Genomic DNA, 23,161 nt, shown 5'->3' with positions numbered 1-23,161 from the left:
TCTCCTGGAGAAGCTTGTCAAACTGGCTTTCTTGATGGCAACTCAGCTTTCTCATCAGCAGAGGAATTAGGGACCTCACTGTTGCTGAGGATGGCTGTGGTACTTTTCGGATGAGCTCTAGTTCTTTTTTTTTTTTTTTTTTTCAATTTGGAAAGAATTTAATTAACAAAATAGAGTGGAGGGAAAATGGTGCAGGTGGGTCTATAGCACAAGAGGACTCCAGCTAAAACCTGACGTGCACCAGCACCCAACAGAAAGAGCTTTGACAACCAAACCAGCACGCCACATGCTTCCTGCATCGTTGCTACATACAGACACGGAAGCCAGAGAACCAAGCTCTGCTGCACAGGTGTCCAGCCCCTGGGTGCTGGCTTCGCATATCACACATGCAAACCAAGGAGACTTCGGGCTTCAGCAGTTAACTTTGGCAAAAAAAAAAAAAAAAAAAAAGAAAGAAAAGAAAAAAAAGAGAAAACAAAGAGCTGAAATTCATAAGCAGGATTAAAAGCCACTGCAGTGAAAACGGTGTATCTTCTCAAAAATATGGAGTGAGACTATCGCTATGATTTTTTTTTAAAGTCTCCGCCATCCTCTCCCCCAGTTCAGGTTAAAGTTCATAGCAGCAATGCAAAGTCCTCCTCAAGCCTGTTCTCTGCTCCCAGGGTCAGACTCAAGGTCAAGCTCAGTCAGTCTGCAGGATCATCGGAGGGTGCTTGCTGTCTTCATCCAGGCACGGGGTGCTGGCCTTGGCCTCCAGGCACACACTGCCCACGGCACCCAGGTCTTTGTGTAGGCTTCCAGGTTTTCGACCTGCTCCTTACCAAGTCTCGTGGGGGAAGAGGGCATGTGAGCACCTTTCACCCATAGGCCTGTGTTACTAAAGGGCGGTTGTGGGAGGCAGAGTCTACGATCGCACTGGTCATCTCCATACTGCCACCCAGCCTGTGCTGTTGCATCAGGGCACACTCGCTGCCCTCCTGGGAGTCCAGGTGGAACATGCACAAGTGGCCGTTGGAAACGCCTACCAGTAACTGGGGGATCTTCTGAATTGTGGCTAAGGAGCAGATATTCTTGTGGCCACAGAGGGCAGGTGGACGGTGGCAAAGGCTCTGCCCTGGTTGAATGTGCCTGTCACTTGTGAGGGCAGGTAGCTGGTGAACGCCATGAGCACCTTCCTGAAGAAGCCAGTCCAGGTGGCAGGCTCCTCAGGGAGGAGGTGGGTCCAGCCAAATGTGGGCCGTCATGAGGAGCCCACCTTTCCTTTACAGTCACGAGCTTAAAGATGTGCACAGTCTCAGTGTTTTTGGACATGGACAGGAACACACCTGAGTTCTGGAGAGGAGTAAAGAGGTTTGTGAGCATCTGCTCCCTGGCCTTCAGCATGGATGCAGCTCTGGTTCTTACTTTGAGCCTCATTTCCTGGCTCCACTGCAGATCCCTCAGCCTGCTAGCACAGATCCTTCATCTCACTGGCACAGACTTTCTAGCTTCCACCACTAACCTTTGGGCCTTCCCAGCACAGATCCTTGAAACAGGGCTGCATGAGATATTGTTATGGGCTCTGGGCCTCCAGTTGTTATGAGCTCTAGGTCTTCAGCTGAACTCATTTGGACATTATCGTGGGATCTAGGCCCTAGCTAGATTCTTTGGTCTTTAGGGTGTGAACAGATTTCCTGCACTCTGTTTGTATATGATCCTTTGGGTGACTATTATAAATAATCTTATAAAATAGGTGACCTGTATTGTATTGTTCCCTTTGCAAAACCCCCAAATGACAACACCCCCAAATTCTGTGCAGTGACCTATTCCTTCATGTGGTGCTGGTGGGAAGGTGTGATGGCTTGTGTCTAGATGTCTCTCTAATTCCTCATGTGGTCATAGGTGGGGCTTTTCAGAGGTGGCGGGATTTAGAGTGTGTGACCCTGGGATCAAGGATGTGTCATAATTAAACTAGTCCACTGATTGGTTTGGCATCATTCTGGGTAGGATTAAGGGTGCCCCACCCTGGGCATGAGTGCTACCTGCCTTAAGGGCAAGTAGCCTAGCTAGGAAGAGGGTTAGTGTCTTTCACTTGTTGCTGGCTGCTTTTGCTGCCTTCTGCCTGCCATGAACTATTTCTCCTCTGTGATGCCTCTCTGCCATGCCACCCTGCCTTGGATCCAGCCACTTCTGAATTGAAATCTCTACAAATTGTGAACCAAAATAAATTTTGCCTTCTTTAACTTTGGGTGTTGGGTATTTTGTCTCTGCAATGAGAAAAGTAAATAAGACAAAAGATAAAGTAGTACAGGCATTGCAAAACATCCATTGGAGTTTAACAGTTTCCTTAAAAGGTAAGGATCCGTTCACCACACAACCCCATGACTTGATCCCATGGATATTCCTCAAGGTGAATGATAGTGTATGAGCACACAAGATCTAGCTCTGGAATGGTTACAGCATGATCATTCACGACGGTCCCAACCTGGAAACTGCCAAGAGATAAGTAAATAACCCAATTATGGTGACACCCATATAGTACCAGGGGAAGTCAGTGACCAGTCAAGAGAGGGCTGCCAGTGCAAGCAGAGTCCTGAGCCCATCCCAAGAGTACCCCACAGAGCCTGAGAAGAAAGACACAGGAAAGCACCGAATGTGTGATTTTGTGCACATGAGATTCTAGAACAATCAAGTCCTCAGAGTGAGCAAAAGGGAGGCTCACGGGGTTTTAGGAGGAGGGATGGAGCTGGACTACAAGATGCAACAAGGGGGAGACTTCTGCAGTGGTGGGAAAGTTTAAAACTGAATTGTGAAGCTGAAGACACATCTGTGTAAATTCTTTTTTCTTTTCTTTTCTTTTTGTAAATTCAATAGAAATCACCAAATGTGCACTTACAACAGGGGAATGTTATGATATATAAATCCTACCTCAATAAAGCTGTGAAAAAAATAGTGAGGGTAGAATAAACTTTAGTTTTTCAACTAAGCAAAAAATAAAGAGACATTGTCACCAGCACAGCTGTGGTGGGAGGAATACAAGAGGAATCTGGACAGCAAAGGACGGCAGCTCCGTGAGGACCTGGATGTGACCAGAGAAAAGAGCAGGGGTGGTGAGCGGGGCCCTCAAACTGTCATTGCAGGCAGTTCTCCAAAATGTGCCTCGCTGTTTAATAAAAGTATGGAATGGGTTCAGAACACACGCAGAAGTAAGATACCTCAGCACACCGCTTGGAGGACTGGGATGGAGGGACCAGCTAATCCCACTGCAGCCAGCAGGAGCATAAGCGTGAAACAGCAGGTATGGCCAGCAACCCTAAAAATACTCTCTTCCAAATGCAGAAAAACAACAAATAGGGAAAATAGAAAGCTGAGAGTATGACTCTGTGTGTGTGTGTGTTTGTGTGCTGGGGATTGAACCCAGTTATTTCTCAATGAGTTACAACTACATCCTTTATTTACTATTTATTTATTTAAATTTTGAGACACAATCTCTCTAGTTACCATATTGCCCAGGTGGCCTCAAATTGTTGATTCTCTTGCCTCAGCCTTCCAGGGTGCTGGGATTACTCCTATACTTCCAACTAAACTTGTGGCCGTAATTTCTATGGCGTGGATTGTCATATTAAATATGAATGGTCTCAAGAAGAATCCTTATTTATGGTTCCCCTGACATCCATTTCTAAAAAATGCAGCCAGGAAAGGAGTGGGGACACAGGGAAGGGACGTGAGGGCAAATTATGAAGAGGCACAGTTGTGTATTTATGACAGACTTACTCAACTCTGTACTTCAAGAACAAGCAGTTTGTTGCATGTTCATTATGCCACAATAAAGAAGCCATAAACTAAAATGAAGCTTATCAAATTATACACTTTCAATGTATATAGTTTATTGCATGTCAGTTACAGCTCAATAAAGATAAATAAAATACTAATAAAAAAGAAATAAAATGTAATCAGACCTTTACGGACTGGCTCTTTGAGAATAAAGTTTCAACCACGTTTACTTTTTTTCTTCTAAAGTCCTATATACTGAGTAGATGTTGATTTTTAAAAGCTCATGATTTAAACAATCTGTTTAAAAGATGAAGGTGGTCAGACTGGATGAAATAACAAGAACAACCCAGGCAAGCACCAGGCATAAGAACTTGGCTGAATTAATGGGAGACAAAGTGGACTTAGAGCTTCCCGGACTTCAAGTGTCAGGAGAGGGGAATTGCGCTAAGTGCTGAAGACACTGTCCCAACAGAAGCAAGGTGAAGCCACCTCTGAGGAGAGGTCATAGAAGGAGAGAGCACTGGGAAACTGAGTCACATGCAGCTGATGCCAAGGCCCTGGGGCTTCTACCGGCTGCTGCATCTCGAACTCCCTCTGTGCAGTCCCTCCCCACAGGGAGTGTGCGCACATGGTCTCAGAGCCAGGATCAAAGCCACACTTGTGCCCCTGCATGAAGACATGAGTCAGGACGTGCCCTCCACCGTGGATGGGTATGTCCGCTATTTTCATATAAAGAAAAATTGGGGTGCTTTTGGTTGACAAAGTGTTAAAAAATCAGGAATGTGGCCATGCTTTTGGAATGATGTATTTTTGCTTATTCCTTCTGACAGACGTTCCTATTATTTATGGGAATCAGGGAATTGTGGCATTCTCGTAGGTCACCTGTGGAACATCTGGCTTTCATTTATGGACATGGGTTCATTAAAGGAGCTGTAATTTATTTGACTGCTTTTGGCCCTGATCAGGGAGCACTTAGTTGTCAATATTCTAGGCAGGTCTGTGAGTTCTATGCTGTATAAACAACAGTAAAAAGTCTTCAGGCTTAAGAGACAGCCAAGATCAATACTCAGACGCAGGATTTTTCCCTGCTGGGCGCACAGGTATTGGTTCGGAATGTATAAAATCATAAAAGTTTTGTTTGCTCTACCTTCTAATAATCATACCCTCTTTATGAGAGCCTGGTCAGCAAGCTATCAAAGAGCAAGGGGAAAAAAAATCCTCAAGATCCTGAAAAGCTTTCTGCAGAAATGAAATATATCATTTGCTCTCTAACCTCAGCGGATGATATTGCAAATGCTATAAGAATGGGTATTTCTGTCATTTGTAAAAACAGGACTGGAATAGAAATTAGCCAATAAACTGTTTCACAGAGGTCAGGTCAAACCGACTCTCTCTTGATTTCTAAACCAGACCCTTGCCTGGGAAAACGGCCCTCTTTGCCAAGGGGATCTGAAGAACTGTTAATTCCACGTCAGGAAATCGCTGGGAGCAGAGTGAGGAGGATGCGCTGTTTCCCAGGGCGACCAAGTGCACCTGGGGAGGGCCGGGAGGAGACCTCCACCCTCATCGCCTCCCCACGCACAGGGCCCGTGGACTCCTTTTCTACTGTTTTGATTATGAAGATAAAAATAAAATGCAACGGAAACCTTTGAAGGTGATTTCCAATATCACCTTCTGATGGCCTTGAGCACCAACCCAGGACCCCGGGGGGAGCGCCCAGGCTGAGGCGCTCCTAGAAGCGGCCTCCTGTCAGTCCCTAGCAGCGTCCCCCACACTCGGGCCTCTCAGGACCGGGGAGTTCTCTGGAGTGCTGGCTGAAGATAAGAAGCCTGCCCTACACAGCAGAGCTGAGAACCGGAAGAGGCGGAGATAGCACCAATACTCAACCACGCCAGAATTCAGGGTAACGTCAAAGGCAGCATCTCCGGGCACAGAGCTCTAAGTCTGGTGAAATGCATTGCTGAAGACGGCGCAATTAGATAATTCATCAAGGGAAAACACTGACATTAAATTATCTGATTTTAATTAGGTTAATCATGAAACTGAAGACAGCTTCCCTCGGGCACTAGACAGCCTCCGTAGTGGTGTTTATGAGGTTGTACGAAATACAGAGAGCAGGCGGGGCTCGAGATGGCTCTAATCATGTGAAGTCTAAGAACTTGCAAGAAAAGGCTGCGCCGCATCCCATGTGGGAAAGGTGAAAGTCAACGTCAGCGCCTGGGCAGTGGGTGGAGTGGGAAGGTATCTTGCGCAGGGCTGTGGTCTCCATGACTCTCTCCATGGTTGGCACCCTGACAGCGCCCAGTTCTAGGAGCGGCAGAGGCACAGCGCCTAGGCCTCTCAGACCGCCAAGTGGGACTCAGCTATGCACGCGCTTTGTGCACATGCGCGTTTGAGCTGCACCCCCCTCAGCTTTGCCCACGTGGCCAGGGCTCTCCCAAGGCCCGGTGAGTGGTTTCTTCAGAGCTCAGCCACCCAAGGCGGCAACCACGCACATATGACTCAAGTTATTGCTGGATCGTTCACGAGCTCCTTGCAGCCTTCCTGGGGCTGGCATCTGCCTCTGAGGAGAGTCTCAAGGGCAGAGGTGCTTGGCTTGTCTGCTGGGCACTGGCGATGTATTCAGAATGGCCAGGGATTTGGGGCCTCTGAAGATAAACACAGCCTGGGGATCCTCATTCCCAGGGTTTTAAAACGACAACTGTGGGCTTCTAATCTCTTTGGTAAGGTTTGGACAAGGAGCAGCGAAGGTGAACTCATCAGAGGTGACCTAAGGAAGGGGACTGCCAACCACCAAATATCCGCTACACATCTTGAAAAGAGGCTTCCCTGGGTGAAGCCTCTTTTATGCAAAGGGCAGATGGACACAGAAAATCCCAGGATACACACGATGCAGCCAAACGAACCCGTTCCCTAGAGGTGCCAGAACTGGCGAAGTCTGGACACATATCTAGACTGAAATTGTTGGCGATATAAAAGCTACTTGTGTTCGTTAACACTCCCTCACCCTTTCTGCGGAGAAGGAAAGGTCCACTTGAAACTTACAACCACTCCTGTGCCAGGAAATTAGAATTTGTTTAGACAAACTCTAAAATTCCTTTAAGGTCCAAATCCACAATTTTGTAATCATTTGGTGACCTCACATCAAAAGGAATATTGGAAACACAAACAGAAACCCAAAACCAAAAACACCCTCTTTGTTTGTTTGTCTTTTTCCAGCACTTAGGGACTGATTAGGTCCTGGGGTCGAGGAGGGACCTGCTAATCTCACAACTATGTGTTTTGCTTTCAGTGGTCGGTTTTTGTTTAGTTTGCTTTATTAAAAATTAAAATGGAACACAGGAGATGAATAATTGAATGAAATATCACCACTACCAGAAAAACCTTAACAGTAAATAGAAATTCATTTTTGGGAAAACGTAACTGATTAGTAACATGGATAAACAAGTGCATGCCCATTGGGTGAGATCAACTTTTTATCATCCCTGTCCAGCAAGGTTGGCTCATTGCTAAACTGCCTATCCTCGTACAGGAAGCCCAGATGAGATTCATTTCTTTATTACTTTGGTTCAAAGTCTATTATTTCAAAATAATGTACATTTAATTTAAATGCAAAATGAAATTTATCCTGATTTTGAAAATATAAGCTCCAGGGCAAAGCCTACATTTGTTTTATTTATTTATTTAGTCTTTTCAAGGTTTTCATTTTGGTGCTCACCTGTAACCCCAGCTCCCACCTGGGAGCCAGAGGCAAGAGGATCAAAAGTCCAAGCTTGGTCAATTTAGAGATTTAGTGAGATTCTGTCTCAAAATTTAAAAAGGCTGAGGATGTACTCATTGTGAAGGCTTTGTGTTCAGCCCCCAGTGACAAAGTGTAGAAAATAAACAAAAAGGAACACTAAGTGAACTGATAAAGTGGGTTATTTCTACTGATACTTACTAGGAAAGAAAACTAAAAATTTTTAAAGTTTTATGTTCTTTCTCTAGAAATATAACACAACATAACATAAATAATATGGAATGTTAACATAACTTCATGAAAAATAAATGTAATTTCTAACCAAATCATCCTAGTGACAATTGGTATTAATTTTACTTCTGCAAGTGGGATGCATAGGGTGTAGCAAGTTGGCCTCTTACACCTGCTTCCGCATCAACCCCTGCCAGTACATTGTTTCGATGGACATGGACCGTGCACACCCAGTATCATCACAAGTGAACATGGGAGTGATTATGTAGTGACCTGTTTCAGATGATCGTGGCCACTCCTGTCTGATCCTTCCCCAACTCCAGAACTGGTGGCTCCTCACAGGCAGCTGCTGTGGGGACACTGTCCCAGGAGCTTGATTCTGTTGACAACACTGACCTCTTTGGATGTGTAACTTGGAGTCCTTTCCTCACTCCTGGGTCACAGCAGTTGTCCACTCACAGTTCTTGTAGAATTTCCAGGCACTTGCACTTTTCATTGCACTAGATGGAGAATCTCTTCTGCCGTTGTCAGTGTGGATCAGATCTGGAAACCCTCCAAGGACCGTGCAACCAGGAGGCTCACAGAGTTAGAGTCTAATTACATTTTTCACATGGTCATTTCAACTTTATCTTAGGCAAAAGTACTCCCAGTTGTCTTTAAGGCAGGCACATTTCCTCATTTTTTGGAAAATGCCTGTCTGATCCCTTGTCCAGATGCCAAATTTCACCTGTCACTTACTACTCAAGTGGTCACCGTGTTCACGAAAACAAACACAGCCAGTTCTCTCGGCAACTCCAAAAACTGCATGGTGCCACTCCTGAAGACAACCACCACAACCATAACAGAACAGGAACGCTTTGTCCACACTTCCCGTTTTGATGGATGAAACATGGAAAAGACACATTCTCAAGGGGTGGCACTTGCTGGGCTTAAAGTGGTGTTGCTTTATGAAGGACCTGGAGCTGGACTTCAGTCAAGTGGCAAATGCCAGGCAAGGAACTGTTCCAAGCCTACCAGTGCAGGTCGAGCACCATCTTCATTTACTCCTGGCAGCCTGCAGTGCTGTTCCTGTTGTTCTGATGATCGGACACATTTCCATGGGGTTGCCCCAGGGCAAATGGTAGGATGTAGAATAGTTATTCGGTGCTTTGGATAACTAGGCATGACTCTGGTTTGTCGTGAAGCCTTCATTCAAGAGATTTCCTCTGGGGCTTAGATGGTGCTCAATCCAGATACATCTGTCCAGGTAAAGACCAAATTGAATTAACTGCAAAGTTACACATATTTATACTCAATACTAGAATATTCTACAAGGTCCCAAGAATGTAAAAACATCTTCTTTTAATCTCAGAGAGGTGCTACTTCACATTTCAAGTAACTTCCATTAATCTATGCACTCAGAAGAGAATAAGAGAGAGAAGACACCATGTGCCATATGGGTTTGCTGGGGTTGCCCTAACAAGGTACCATAGACTGGGTAGGTAGATAGTTTAAACAGCAGAAAACTATTATCTCAACTCAAATTATATCACAGACTTGGAGGCTTAAGTTGAAGATCAAGGTGTCAGCAGGGTGTATTCTGTCAGAGGACTACGGAGGAGATTCTGTTCCAGCATTCCCCTAGCTATCGGTGGTTTTCCGGCAATCATTAGAATTCTTTGATGGATAGGTGCATCACCAGACCACTGTCTTCATCTGTACATGGTTCTTCTTGTGTACCACTCTGGATCCCAACTTCTCCCATTCCCAAGGTAGAGTTACATCTGAAACACCCTTGTGTCCATTTATCTATAACTCCCCAATATCTAAAATATATCACATTCTGAGTTCCTGGGAGTCAGGGCCTCAAATATGAATTTTAGTGGATGCGATTCAACCTACAACATATGCTTTAACACTATCATGAAAGTAGCTTTTATCTCCAGGACTCCATATAGAACCCCTAATACCTGCAAGTATCCTAAGGCTGTAGCTTGAGAACCCACACATAAATGCCTTAATCTACGTAGGCTGTTAAAGCAACTGCTTTAGACTGGAGAGTTTAAAACCAACAGACATTTATTTCTTTCTCACAGATCTGGAGGCTCGATATCCAAGATCAAGGCAACATTCAATTCAATTCAGTGTCTGGTGAGGACTGCCGCCGGCCTCAAAGATAGTGCCGTTTCACTGTGTCTGAGTGTGGGAGAAGAGGAGAGGGAGCTCTTTTGGGTCTGTGATGAGATTACTATCCCCATTGTGGAGATCCACCCTAATGATGTAGTCACCCCCACACACACTAACTCCATCACCTAAGATTTCACCATACAGAGTTGGATGAACACAAGCACATAGACCATAGGGTAAATATTCCCTTACATTTTTTATCATGCTATTTCTTCATTATTACTCCTCTTTTCAATGAATTTTACAAATTTTACTTTCTCTTTAGCTAGAGAAAGGCTATGAGGCAGCAATCCTTTTCTTTCCAGTTAACAACCTGCTTATCAACATCCTTGTTATGGTTTGGACAGAATGTGTTCCTCAAGTTCCATGTATTCAGAGATGATGGTGATTGGGTGGTGGTTACACCACTCTCATCAGTGAACTCAACTATTGTAGAGTTCATAGCTAAATGTGTTCTCTGGAGATGCAGCCTGTTTGGGAGAAGTGAGTCACTCAAGGAATGTCTTTAGAGGATATCTCCTTGTCCCTGTCTCCTCCCTTCTGTCTCTGCTTCCTGGATGTCATGGGTTGAGCAGCTTGCTTCAAGCATGTCCTTCCACTGTGCTACTTCTGTCTTACAGCTGGTCAACCATAGACTGAATCACCTAAAGCCATGAGTCAACTGAAACCTTTTCTCCTGCAAGTTATGGCTTTCAGGTATTTTGTCCTAGTGATGGAAAAGTGGCTAATACAGCCTTTTTGTACGCACTTTCTCTTTTTATTTTTCTGTTTTTCCAATCAACTGGAAGAGTTTCCCACTTTTAACTGGTGATTGTTGATGCATAGGGAGATAGAAACTTTTGGACGTTTACTTTGAAATCACCAGCTTTACTGATTAATTGACTTTTGCTTCTCAGTGACATCTTAAATAGATTCCCTGAGCACTGGAGGGCTGCACACTCTGAGACCTGCTTCTCTTAGCTTATATGGGAGGGAGACTTTCCCAGGATGGACACTGTTCGAGTTTCTGCCATGCATTTGAAGGCTCAGATCACTGGATGCTGATGCCTCACCACTACTCACAAGAAGACAAATCAGAGTCCTCCTCACACAGATCCCACCGAAGAACCTGGCTGACACATCTTTCTTGCATTTCCGGAAGTTCTTCATTCCTACACAGTGTGCTGTCCGCTGATATATGCTCCTCACTCCCTGGAGCAATTCTATTGCCATCTCAGGCAGAAACAAGACACTTCCCTGGCTCTTCCATCCCCTGTGGGTTCTGCTCACAGTTACTTACTGTGCTCCAACCAACATCACTCCTTCCTGTGTTATCCTGTCTCATCTTCCCTCTTATGTTGTGGCAGGGATGTGTCCCCTGGAGACTTCTTGTATTTTACAAGATTGCCTGTTGAAGTATCATTATTCCTCTGAACTTTTCTGACATCTTCTCAGAGCAGAATGCCCTCCACGATGCTTGCTTCCAGAGTCTCTGTAGTTTGTTTCTACCATAGCCGTCTTCCTTTGCATTGTGAGGCTATTGCCTATAGGTGCTGGTGGGCAGAACCAGCCCAGGCTTACCCTCTCACCCAGGGCACAGACAGCTTGGCTGAGTGCTGTGCATGGGCAGGAGTGAGCAGGCTACCAGCAAAGCTACCAAGGCTCCTTCCACCTGCAGACTCCACGCTTCCAAAGCTTTCCTGCATCTCCACTCCTCCTGCTGCCACAGTTGTTCACGTCTCACTCATGGTTCAGGCAGAACATCTATGGAGAGTCCCCTGACAGATTCTTCTGTCTACTGCATTCAGGAGGAAGCTCACAGCCAACACTGGCTGCCTTCTGACCCCGGCTGGCTACTGAGCAGCAGTGAGGAAAGCAAGCCCCAGCACCAGAAGCTCCATCCCAGGCCCACTGGGAGCTCACTGTCACCTAAGTGTTCAAGTCCTAAGCTTAAGAACACAAATGACTTTTTACTTTGATAATTTGCAAATAAGCTTAGGTGACTGAAGTAAGTCTATTGTGTGACTTAGTAAGGCATTCGGGTAAGAAACTTCTAACCAACATCATCACTGCAGATTCCCCATGGGTTTGCATTTGATTTTACATGCATGCAACAATGAGGGTAATGAGGATAATGATCTGACTCTTTTGCTTGGCTTTGTTCAGTGGTAAACAAATATAAATCTGAGGGGGAAACCGAAGTATTTTTAACTTTTCTTTTAAAATGATGCATGGTATTTAAGTTTCAATTGAAGAAATAGCCAGATGCACATTCTATTTTGTTTCTTAAGCCCTAGATTGAAATTTATATATTTGATATGGAAATTTCATATTTTAACATTTTCTTGGGGACACATTCTGCCAATCTGCAGGTTTGGGGATCACTGTGGAGATTTTCCTTATAAGAACACATCCTTAGGCACAGTGAGCCAGTTACGGGGCGGGGCTCCAGCTGGCAGAGGCTCCTGCTGCCTGGGGTGAAAAGTCCTCGCTGCATAATTAAATGCCGGGATTCCCACAGCAGAACAGACCATGACAGGCGGGAAGGCCACAGGCCAAGTCCTCCTCGTTTGATGCACAGCAGCGGGAGCATCTTCCCATGCCTCACTGTGCCAACTCTCAGCACCATAGGCGACTCTCTGCATGGACTCTCTGACACCCATGGTTTCTGCCTCCATTCATGCTAGATTTTCTGCAGTGATAATTCTCTTACCTGTCGTATCTAGTAATCTTCCTCATTTCTGCTGCATGATTTCAAAGAAAAGTAAAAACAAATCGTCATTTGCTGAAAACTGACAGGCTGCTGGGTGCTGACTGTGATGCCTCCATGCAGGAATTCTAATCACTAGCAGCACCCTAGGAAGTTGGGATTTTTTTTATCAATGTTTTGTTGTTGTCTTTGAAACAGTTGCTTTTTAGGAACGTCCACGAGCGTGAACCCTGCAAAGTTAGCAAGCCATGTTAGTTCTGCTACACCACATTGTCCAAAACTTAACTCCAAATCTGAATGAACTCTGTGTTAGTCACCTGTCTGTCACTGTGACAAATATCTGAGATATACAACTTCAAGGAAGGAAGGTTTTTTTGGCTCACAGCTCTTGAGGTGTTAGTCCATGGTGGGCTGATGACATCAACTGTGGGCAGGAGCAGCAGCACTGGGTTGGGCGGAGATGTGAAAGAGCAGAACTGCTCACTCTGCAGCCAGGAAGCAGATAACACAGAGAGCCAGGGAGAGAAAAAGGCACTGGAGACAAGATATGGTCCTTATGATCTGCTTGTTTTAAGGGATCTTGCCCTCCTGTTTCTGCCACCTCTCAAGAACGCCATAAATTTATTAACCCAGAAATGGATTAATCCACTGCTGAAGTCCAACCCAGTCACCTCTCCAGGTCCCCCCTCATGGTACCCAAGTCTCTGGGGACACTTCACATTTACAATATAATGCATTACTGTCCTTGTATTGCCATCCTATATTTTCTTGCAAAAGTCCTTTGGCAGAGTAAATATTTCTAAAAGGTGAGAATAATGACAAATATATCACAAGGAGTGTAACACTTTTAAAAGACTTGGATATTTAAGAGTACAGCTTTGTACTCTAGTATAAGCTCATATGCCCACACAATATAACTAGTATTACACAATTTCCACTTAAATTAGTTAGAATTTGAATGTGATGTCTTTATAATGCAAATGACGCTTTATCGTCTTCATCTAGAATACTAAATCTGCATCAAAGGAAGGCTGAGCATTTCTGGTTAGAAACATCTACCCTAAAGTGCGTAGATAAGCCCATCAGTCACCAGTGGTCCTGTTGCTATAGTAACAGTAGAAACCAAAGCTCAGTGCTGTGGTTGGGTCCAGATCCAGGAGAAAGCAGATGGGTTGAACCTGCAAGGATGTCACCCCACAGCAGGCTTAGGGTGTGGCTAGCTGTAGCAGTCATCCTAATGCCAACCTTGAAAATAGGTGCCCTGCTTCCAGTAAGGATCCTGACTAATGCAGGAAAGGACATACAGCTTGGGCACCAAGTAAGAGATTGAAGCTAGTATGGTCATCATCTGATGCCACCTCCTGTGTTGACCCAGAGAAAAGTGTGTACCTCCCTCGGCTGCCTCCCAGCTCCTTCTCCCACCCCTTACCTCTGCACTCACTCTCATGCACATGCACATGCGCACACACTCACACACACAGCTCAGGATGGGATTCTGTGCAACTCTTGTGTCCAGCAGCCCTTGCATTCCTGAACATCTCTGCCAATCTTGTAGGAGATCTTTCCCCAAGGCACAGGAAAGGCCATAGCAACATGTAACTAGGCCCTATGGGCAACCTGTGATTGGCTAGAGGGTCTCTGCCCTCCCTCTGGGACTGTACCCCCACCCCAGGGACATTCAGGTTCCTGCTGTCCACTGATATCCACTTGTCCCTGCCTAAACCCAACACTGTTTATCTCTGAGAGAAACAAATCTCTTCTCTGTATGTTCATTGCCCTCCTACGGCTTTTTCCTTCCAAGTACTATCCTTCCCTTGGGTTTATCTGGGACATACATCCATGCTGCTGAGCTTGTCCTTGTTGCCAGGTCTTTCTCACCTCCCCAAGACGCAGAGCCCACCTACTGAGCTGCTAAGGCGGGTTCTTTCTGGGGTCTCTGCTATAGATTCATTTTCACTGTCACAGCCTCATGCATAAATCTTTCTGGGGCTTTTTCAGGAACTCTGATACTGTCTCATACTGCCTGGAGTCTTAGTTCTTCTTTGAAATCTGGGTAGAAGCCTGCATGACCCCCAACTCTTACAGTCTGCATACCTGCAAAACCAATTTCATGTGAATGATGTCAAATCCTATTGCTAATGTGAGCAATAGCCAGTTCCCCTTAGATGATGGCTGTAACAGCCTATGAGTATCTGGTTAGTTGATCATCAAGAAATTCTTTCTTAGGGGACCCTGAGTAAGCAGGCACCATGGTGCTCTTTTCTCCAAAGTGTAAACTTCAAAAGAGTTTACACTTTTACACCCTTAAGTCTTCAAAAGGTGAGGTTTTTCTGATTCCTGAGATCCTCTCAAGACATCTTTCCTGTCCACTTACAAAGTACTTGGCTTCTTTTTTTGTGTGTGAGACAGGGTCCTGCTCTGCAATTCAGGCTGGCCTTGAGCTCACTTTGTAGTTGGCTTTTTTTTAACCACACTAACCTCTTCAACAACCACACCCTCTTTGGCAAACCTTATACCGTGCTTCTTTTTTTGTTTGGTTTGTTTTGTTTTGCTTTTCTTCCGGTACTGTGAATCAAACTCATGACCTTGCTCTTGCCAGGAAGGTGCTGTGCCGCTGAGCTAAATCTCCAGTCCCCCAAGCTTCTTTTCTAGCTGAGTACAAGTTTTGAGAAAATCTTTCTCCTCTGCTTTTTGTTCCTACTTCTTATTGTAAATCTGGACGGATGCATCCAGCAGCAACCATGTTACATACTGAATATTGTTCTGTCTTAAAATTTCTTCTGTCAGATTAAGCATAATACACCACTTTAAACTCAACCTCACACATTTTAGGCAATGGACAAAATGTAGACAAATTTTTGCCAGAATGTGATACACATGACCCCTAGTCTAGCTCCCAATGGAGTCTTTACTTCATCTGAGGCCTCATGAACAGTCTTTACAGTTCAACACCCCTGTCACCATCCTTGTCTTCTGAACACATACAAGAATTTCCCACCCAGCTATGCTTACAGCTTTCTAGGTTTTCTCCAGCCAACTCTCCAAACTGTCCCAAGATTAGCCTCACAGTGTGAGAGCCTTGTGTGCATATATATGTGTGCAAATCTGAGAATGTATGGTATGTGTGGGTCTGTGTGTTTGTGTGGTGTGAGTGTGTGGTGTATGTCCATTTCCTCTGCTAGTCCATTGAGCTCTGGGACTCTTGGGTTGACTATCTCCAGTTCTCCCTCTCCCCGTTTCCCCAAGAGTCTCACCTCCTCTCAGGCGGTGGACAGGCTGGTCCCTCCAGTGCCTTCACCGGGCCCTTCTGGAACCTTAGGCATGCGTGCACAAAGCTCCCAGCTGTGACCTTCAGATGTACCCTGCAGATGCGCCCTGCGGAATCACGGCAGCCTTTGCACAAAGGGGTTCTATCTCCATCCTCTCCTAACCCAGAGGTCACTGCATTCACCTCAGAGCTGGAGACTGCACCCAAGAAGGACTTGGCTCTCCTTCTGCTATCCCTCTTCCCCAGTTATTATCCACTGCTCAGTAGTACCCTCGTTAATTTGAAAATATACTAGTTTCCCTTCATTTAAAATATTAAAATGTATTTGTAAAACCTCTGAGCTCAAGAGATACAGGAACTCTGTCTGCACCATCAGCAGGGAGCCCTGGGTCCCAGCCCTGTGTGGTGGAGGAGCTCTCTTTGTGGAACAACCTTTGATCTGGGGTCTTTGTTTTCCATAGCCCTGAAGTGTAGTAATGATAATATCTATAGAGGAGTTGTAAAATTATGAGAGTAAAATGCACAATAATGACAAAAAGGAATGGTTTTTAGGTCAGTCCAGCATGATATATACTTTGGCCAAATTGTTTGGTGTAGTAGATTGATAACTGGTGGTCAACTTATAACCCCCAGCTGAACTGAGTAATTATGGTGCTGGGTGTGGGAGGCCCACCTGAGGACTGTTGCCAGAAGTATAAGAGGCAGACCTGGAGAAGAAGAAGTAGGCTGTTGGGAGCTGAGAGAGACTGTGGGGAGCTGGCTTTCCTCATGAACTTGGCTGTTTTCATCCTCTGAGGAGCTCGGGACCTCCCTGGCACTGAGAATGGCTTCAGTTCACTTTGGGGAGCTCTGGTCCTCACTTTGAGCATAGCTTCCTGGTTCCAGAGGGGAAGATGGCGCACTGCTGGCCTCCAGGAAAAGCTTGCTGCGTTGGCCTCCCTGATGAGAACTCAGCCATCCTGATCGTTGAAGGAGCTCGGGACCTCACTGTTGCCGAGGATGGCTGTGGTACCTTTTGGGGGAGCTCTGGTTCTTCTGAGCATCGCTTCCTGGCTCCAGTGCAGATCCCTCAGCCTGCTAGCTCAGTTTCTTCATCCTGCTGGCACAGACTTCGTAGATTCCACCACTGACCTTTGGGCCTTCTCAGCAGATCCATGAAACAGGCCTGCATGAGACATTGTCATGGGTTCTGGGCCTCCAGTTGGATTCATGGGAGGCACTGTTATGAGCTCTGGGTATTCAGCTCAACGCATGTAGGACGTTGTTGTGGGATCCTGGCCCTCAGCTGGATTCCTTGGTCTTAGTGTGTGGACAGATTGCCTGCACTCTTTTGTATACTGTTCTTTGGGTGACTATTATAAATAATCATATAAAGTATGTGTCCTGTGTTATGTTGTTGCCCTTGCAAAATAAGCCCCAAACCGACACATTTGACTTTCCTTGGTGTTGCTCCTCTTCAGAGAAAAGCAGACCACGTGAAGAGAGGACCAGACTGTGTTCATTGTTCTTGGCCCATGCTTATAATGTTTCAAAGATGAAAAGGATGAGGTAAGAACACTTACTTTTCCAGCCCAATATGTTTACTTCAATTACTTTTGTGTGGAATGTATTCTAATTTCAATTTTAAAATAATTCTGAATGAACTATAACAGATTCTTTTCCTCTGGTAGTCTCTTCAAGTGATTGGTTTAAATTGAGTTTGCATTGCTTCTTTAAAGTCATTGAACACCGCTCTCTCTCTAAATCTCTTAGCTGTAGTTCTTTCTTGGTCTTCATCCTGTAACCTATGAGTCTTTTTGGTGTTCTTGTCTAGGAAAAGAATATAATTTTAGGTATTAACAAATGCAGGAAATGGATCAATCATCATGGAGGAACTGAATTGTTTCAGAATGTAGGATCCTATGAAGTTAAATAACCCTTACCTGGTAATTGACAGTGGTCTTGAGAACATCCCTTCCCTCAAGCCCATTGGCCTAATCATAAGGCTGGCCTTCCATATCACCGGTTGCATGGCACTATGTAATTTAGGAGCTCAGAGACCTAGTTATTGACCCAGCTCACCTCTCTCCAAGGACACCTGTACTCAGGGAAATTTAATGAGAGGCAGCCTCTTTGAGATTGTGTGTCTAATAGAGTTACCAATTTTGCATTGAGGTATCACATTTGTAATCAATATTACCCCCAAAGTTCCCTCTCCCAAAACATACCCCATATGCTACAGGAAAAGACTCCATGATGATTAGACATCTGCAAAATTGAAATCATTTCCCTAAGTCTATGAGACCACATCATGGCTAAGAGCCTACGCAATGCATCCTGATAGACACAGGGAGTCTTTAGGTCTTAAAAGTGTATCTTAAAAGTTAAAGTCTCATAATACTTAATGAAACAATGCAGTGCACAACCCATATTCATTGGTGTAGTATTTAAAATTAATATTCTGAGTCAGACTTCATTTAACTTGAACCAGCTGTCAGCCTGCACATCTTTCTTTTATTTTTTATATTTCAATATATCCTAAAATAATTGTAAATACTTCCACTCAAACTTTTTCTTCACAAACATAACGTAATTAATCGCTCTTGTCATGTGTTGTTCCTCAGTGATCACAAATTACATTACATTCAAGATTAACTTAGTGGAAAAGGACGTTAATTTTTCCAAATCCCATTAGTACAGGATGGAAACACTTGTGCAGGATTATTTCAAGATTTTATGATCAGCATCAAGGGATTTTACGGTTAAAGACTGACTTGGCAGAGATCGTCCTCATTGCTTTTCTCCATTGATGTTTGGAGAGCTCCAGTCACGGAGAGTGTTCACGAGATAGTAAAACCCATCTCTCTTCTCTCAGAATTTATATATCAGAAGGACAACACATGTAGGATGCCAGCTAGCATATCTTTATTATCTTGGCAGGGATATGGGTAGTTTTTATTGTGCAGATACAAACAGCAAATAACTGATTCTCTCCTTGTTCCTACCTGCAGGATGTGTTGGTGTGTATGTTTATAGACTTTTTTTAATTTTGGGAAGACTTACCAAAAAGTAAGTTGGAGATGCATTGCTACCTACTATTTGAAGGCATTCTATGCATCTAAAACGATCCATCCATCCATTCACTCATTCATTCATTCAAGAAACATTAGCTTAATACCTGGAATAAGCAGGTGTTACAAATATGGACATGGGACTGGCTCTAGCCTGTGGTGAAGTGACATCTTCCAACCTGTGACCACAGGACTGCACACCCTTGAGTCGGGGGGGGCAGTTGATGCAGATTTTAGATGCACCTTAAAGTATCTCCAAATCCAATCTCCTTTACTTGCTCCTTGGACAGAGGCCTGAGAAATGGAAGAACAAATGTTGGAGCAAAAGAAAGATTTATTTGTCGAGCCAACAAAACCTAGAAGATGGCAGACTAGTGCCCTACAAAGGCGGTCACCACTCAGCGTAAGTTTTATCTCCTTTTATCCTTAGGCAGCGGGTGGATAGGTTAGGAAAGGATTGTTGATGGAGACTGCCAGGCGCCTCTCCTGTGGTCTGGAAGGGACACTGAGAATCCTGGCTGTTGGCACAAAATCACAAGATCACAGTGCCCCTGCACATCTTGAAAACAACTCAGCTGTCTGAGTCTTGGTGCCATTAGTCCTGTTCCAGGCCCCCTTCTGATGCCTACCGGTTCAAGTGAAGAGTCAGTATTTTCAGAAGTGGCCTTTGAATTTATGAAAAGTGCTGGGGCCAGTGTCACCACTGTGCCGCATTGTGGCAGAGGTGTCATGCACACAAACCTTCCAGGAGGTTAACAATGATTGCGCTGCCTGACCTCTAAAATTAGTAGTTTTCAAAGTCAACTGAAAACAAGTAACTAAAAGTGAGTGAGACTGAGGGTTTATCCAGCTTTCCCCTAGGTTTCAAAGGTCTTTTTAGAAGGTAATGTTGATAATGATGGAGAAATATGGCACTAAAATGAGGTGATACTTAGAAAACCCTAAGAAGGTGTAAGACCCTTCTAGACTCAGACTTTCCTTGCAGGACAGAAGAGCCATTTAAACTAAATGAAGGAAAGTAATAACAACTTGCCAACTGACCCAGGAACTAATGTGCTTGGGTCACCTGGTGCCCCCTGGAAAGCAATGGCTTCACCACTGTGGGACCAGGACAGTGACATGAGCATTCCTGACCAGTGAGAGAGCAAGACACACTTTGCTCTTCCTTTCTCCATTGTCTGAAAGGATTCCAAAAATGATCCATGCACACAGTGAGTCCCAAGATCTCCATGAAGCCAGTGCTGCTTCCTATAGGAACTCAGCCGCCAGAAGCCGCGCTCAGGACACCTGGTGCCGCAGCTCTCAGATGAACACCTGGGCATAGCAGAGGACAAGGGAGCAGCCTCAGGGTTACTTCTGAGGCCTTCATCCATCAGAGGAGCTGGGGAGACAGATCCAGAGCCCAGGAGGCCGTGGCCTGAGGCTCATCATTTACCCAACAAGGACCAGGACCAGGAGACTTTAAACCCAAGAGCAAGTTCCAAAATGTTTGTTTCCAGGGGCTGGGGATTTAGCTCAGCGGCAAAAGCGCCTGCCTGGCAAGCGCAAGGTCGTGAGTTCAGTTCCCGGTACCGGAGAAAAAACAAAAAAAAAAAAAAACAAAAAAAAACCAAAAAACAAAAAAAAAAAACCAAAATGTTTGTTTCCTAACCTCCTTAACATCTGAGGTGTGTAGCCAAGAAAGCTGTGATATGTGTGTGTGTGTGTGTGTGTGTGTGTGTGTGTGTGTGTGTGTCAGGGCCTGTTGCTGATACAATCAGAGCAGGTAGCCTGATCCAGGCAGATGGTCAAGTTCTAGCACCCTGATGTACTACCATAGCATCCGTGAGACCACAAACGATCTATCCGACAAAGGCCAGGTAGCAGGTGCTGGCTTGTCAGTGTAAGCACAGTTTACACAGTGATGATACTGGTTACCATTTCCTGCGTTCATGTCCCAGACAGACCGTGTTTTGTATTGCTAAAATGCCAAGGCCCGGGGAGCAGCACAGGGGCCTTAGCAGGAGCACCCAGCAAAGGACCGCCAGGCCGGTGCGCTGCCTGGTAGCAAGAATGGAAGAGAACAGCACAGCTGTGATGAAGGAGGTGGTGTGCCCTGAGAAGCAGGACCAAGGGGAGGAAAGGAGACACAGAAGGAGAGAAGTACCTTAAGGAGCTGGATCACAGCATTAAAATCCAGAGAGTCCAGAGGCTGGAGGCCCAGAGGAAAGCAGAATCCAGAGGCCTCCTGGGGCAGAACCGTCTCTTGGTCAGAGGATCTCAGTCCTTTTCACTGAAGGCCTTCAGCTGACTAATAAAGCCCAGCCACACTGCAGAGGGTTATCTGCTTTACTTAGTCTATTGACTTAAAGGTTAATTTATCTAAACAATATAACTCTCCTGGCAGCATCTATGCTGGGGTTTGATCATTACCAGGACCCGTGAGATGAGCCAGCTCAGATAGCACCACATGGCCATGCACACCAGCAAGACTGTGCCTGCGGATCTTGGCCCGTGGCTGCCGTGTGTGTGCCGCGTGTGCTGCCGTGGAGCCAGGGACAGAGCTGCCTGCGCCACTGTCCGTGTCACGGGAGGCCGGCAGCATGTGACACCCTCCTCCTCCATCTTCACAGCAGGGATGACTTTTGAAACAGTGTGGGTGAGAAGCATTCGCTTGTGAGAGTTCAGTGGGTGTCCCAGGGAGGCAGGTAAGCAGGGGTGGAGGGAAGGCTCTTGGGTGCCCATGGCCTCTCCAGGTACAGAGCTGCTGCTAAGAGCAACACCTGGCCTGTCCAAGCACAGGCTGATTGTTTCCCCAGATGTACTGAGGTACGTATTCTAGCTGCTCTAGGTGTAGGGGGCTCTAAGGGGGCTTTCTGAGGGGCTCTGTTCAGTCACCACACAAAGCTTGTCCTTAAACACCACAGCCCCACCAGGTCCCACGGTTTCATGGCCCCTCCTGGGAGGCTGGATGCTGTGCACTGTGGCTAACAGGTCACCAGGCTGTGGGGGAAGTCAGCAGGCAGGGGAAAGGCAACATCTTGCCCTGATCCTCAGCACCAGCCTGGGGAAGTGGGGAGCTGCAGCTGCTGCACGGGGGCCTCACGTGGGGGCTGGCCCATCTCTGGGGAACCTCAAAGGAGGCAGCAGGAGGGAGGGCACAGGGCGTCTACTGTCGAATGACACAAATCTGGGTCAGCTGTGCTCCACCTCAAACTCCAGCACCAGCAGGGAGGAGGCCGGCCCCTGGCACCCAGAGGACGTGGGGGGTACTGTCAACCTGAGGGGTCGTAGGCTGCAGCTGATCGTCCTGGCCGCAGTGACCGCTGTGAGTGCACAGCCAGTGGGAGCCGGTGTCGGAGACGGCAGAGAGACTGGCTGTGGCTGCCCGTGCTCGGGGGTGGGGCCCTCCCCCTCCTCAGCCCGGTGTGGATATGGCGACATGAGCGCCACTAGGATCACTGAGTAGGGCCTTTGTCCTTCCTGGCAAGGTGGCAGTAAAATGCTTCAGCAGAGTGTTGTGCTAAGTCCTTCCCAGGCAGCCAGGGACCTAGCAGAGGTCAGCCTGGTTGGGTCTGCAGGTCCCAGAAACGGAGTACATGACATCCACCAACATCCTGCCTCCCCCCGGCCCTAGTCACCCTGTGCCTCTGCGTTGTGTGAAGTGTGTTGTATTTTTTCTGCACTCTTTTCAGAAATGAGGAACAATGGAAGGGAATGGTTAGAAGGAAGTGGAGTTGCTTAAAGGTTGTAAGCATTTGAGTTAATAATAAATCAAAATTAGATGGTCTAGCAACCTCAAATATCAGCAATCACATTTCTGAGCATTTTTTTTAAGGACATAAAGGAAAGCTAGGGGCATGTGGTTTCTCAGGCATTCTTATTTATGTTAAGAGACTTTTCCCAGGGACAGAAAGGCTGGCAGCAGACATAGCAAATGTGCAATGTTGAAAACAGACAAAAACTATCAAAGCAGACCTCTTTTAAAACAGGGTTATTTTTTCTCAAGTTGTTCTCTGTTGTCTTTTAACGTGCAATTCATCTTGAAGATGTGCAGCGCACCATGCAGACTGGCAGAACTACACACCAGCAAACATCCTTAAAACAGAGAAAGTATTCGTGTGTTTTGATAAATAGACATAAGGAAATAGAGTTGTATGCAGCCCATCTGCAAATAAAAGTATATAGGGAATTAAATGCATCTCTGTGTCGATATATGTGGTACACATCTGCAGCGTGTGCATATTGGTATAAATACAATGCCACTTCACTCAAATCCCTCTGTA

The 23,161-nt window shown here is 45.7% G+C and overlaps 1 pseudogene; it reads right to left on the bottom strand.

The window, feature by feature from the left end:
• Positions 1-682: 682 nt before the first annotated feature.
• On the bottom strand, positions 683-21,620 carry LOC102010681 (annotated as a pseudogene).
• Positions 21,621-23,161: the final 1,541 nt, after the last annotated feature.

Source organism: Chinchilla lanigera, unplaced genomic scaffold (genome assembly GCF_000276665.1).
Source record: "Chinchilla lanigera isolate Chin_1 unplaced genomic scaffold, ChiLan1.0 scaffold00010, whole genome shotgun sequence".
NCBI classification, from domain to species: Eukaryota; Metazoa; Chordata; class Mammalia; order Rodentia; family Chinchillidae; genus Chinchilla; species Chinchilla lanigera.
This window is presented reverse-complemented; position numbering and strand designations above follow the sequence as displayed.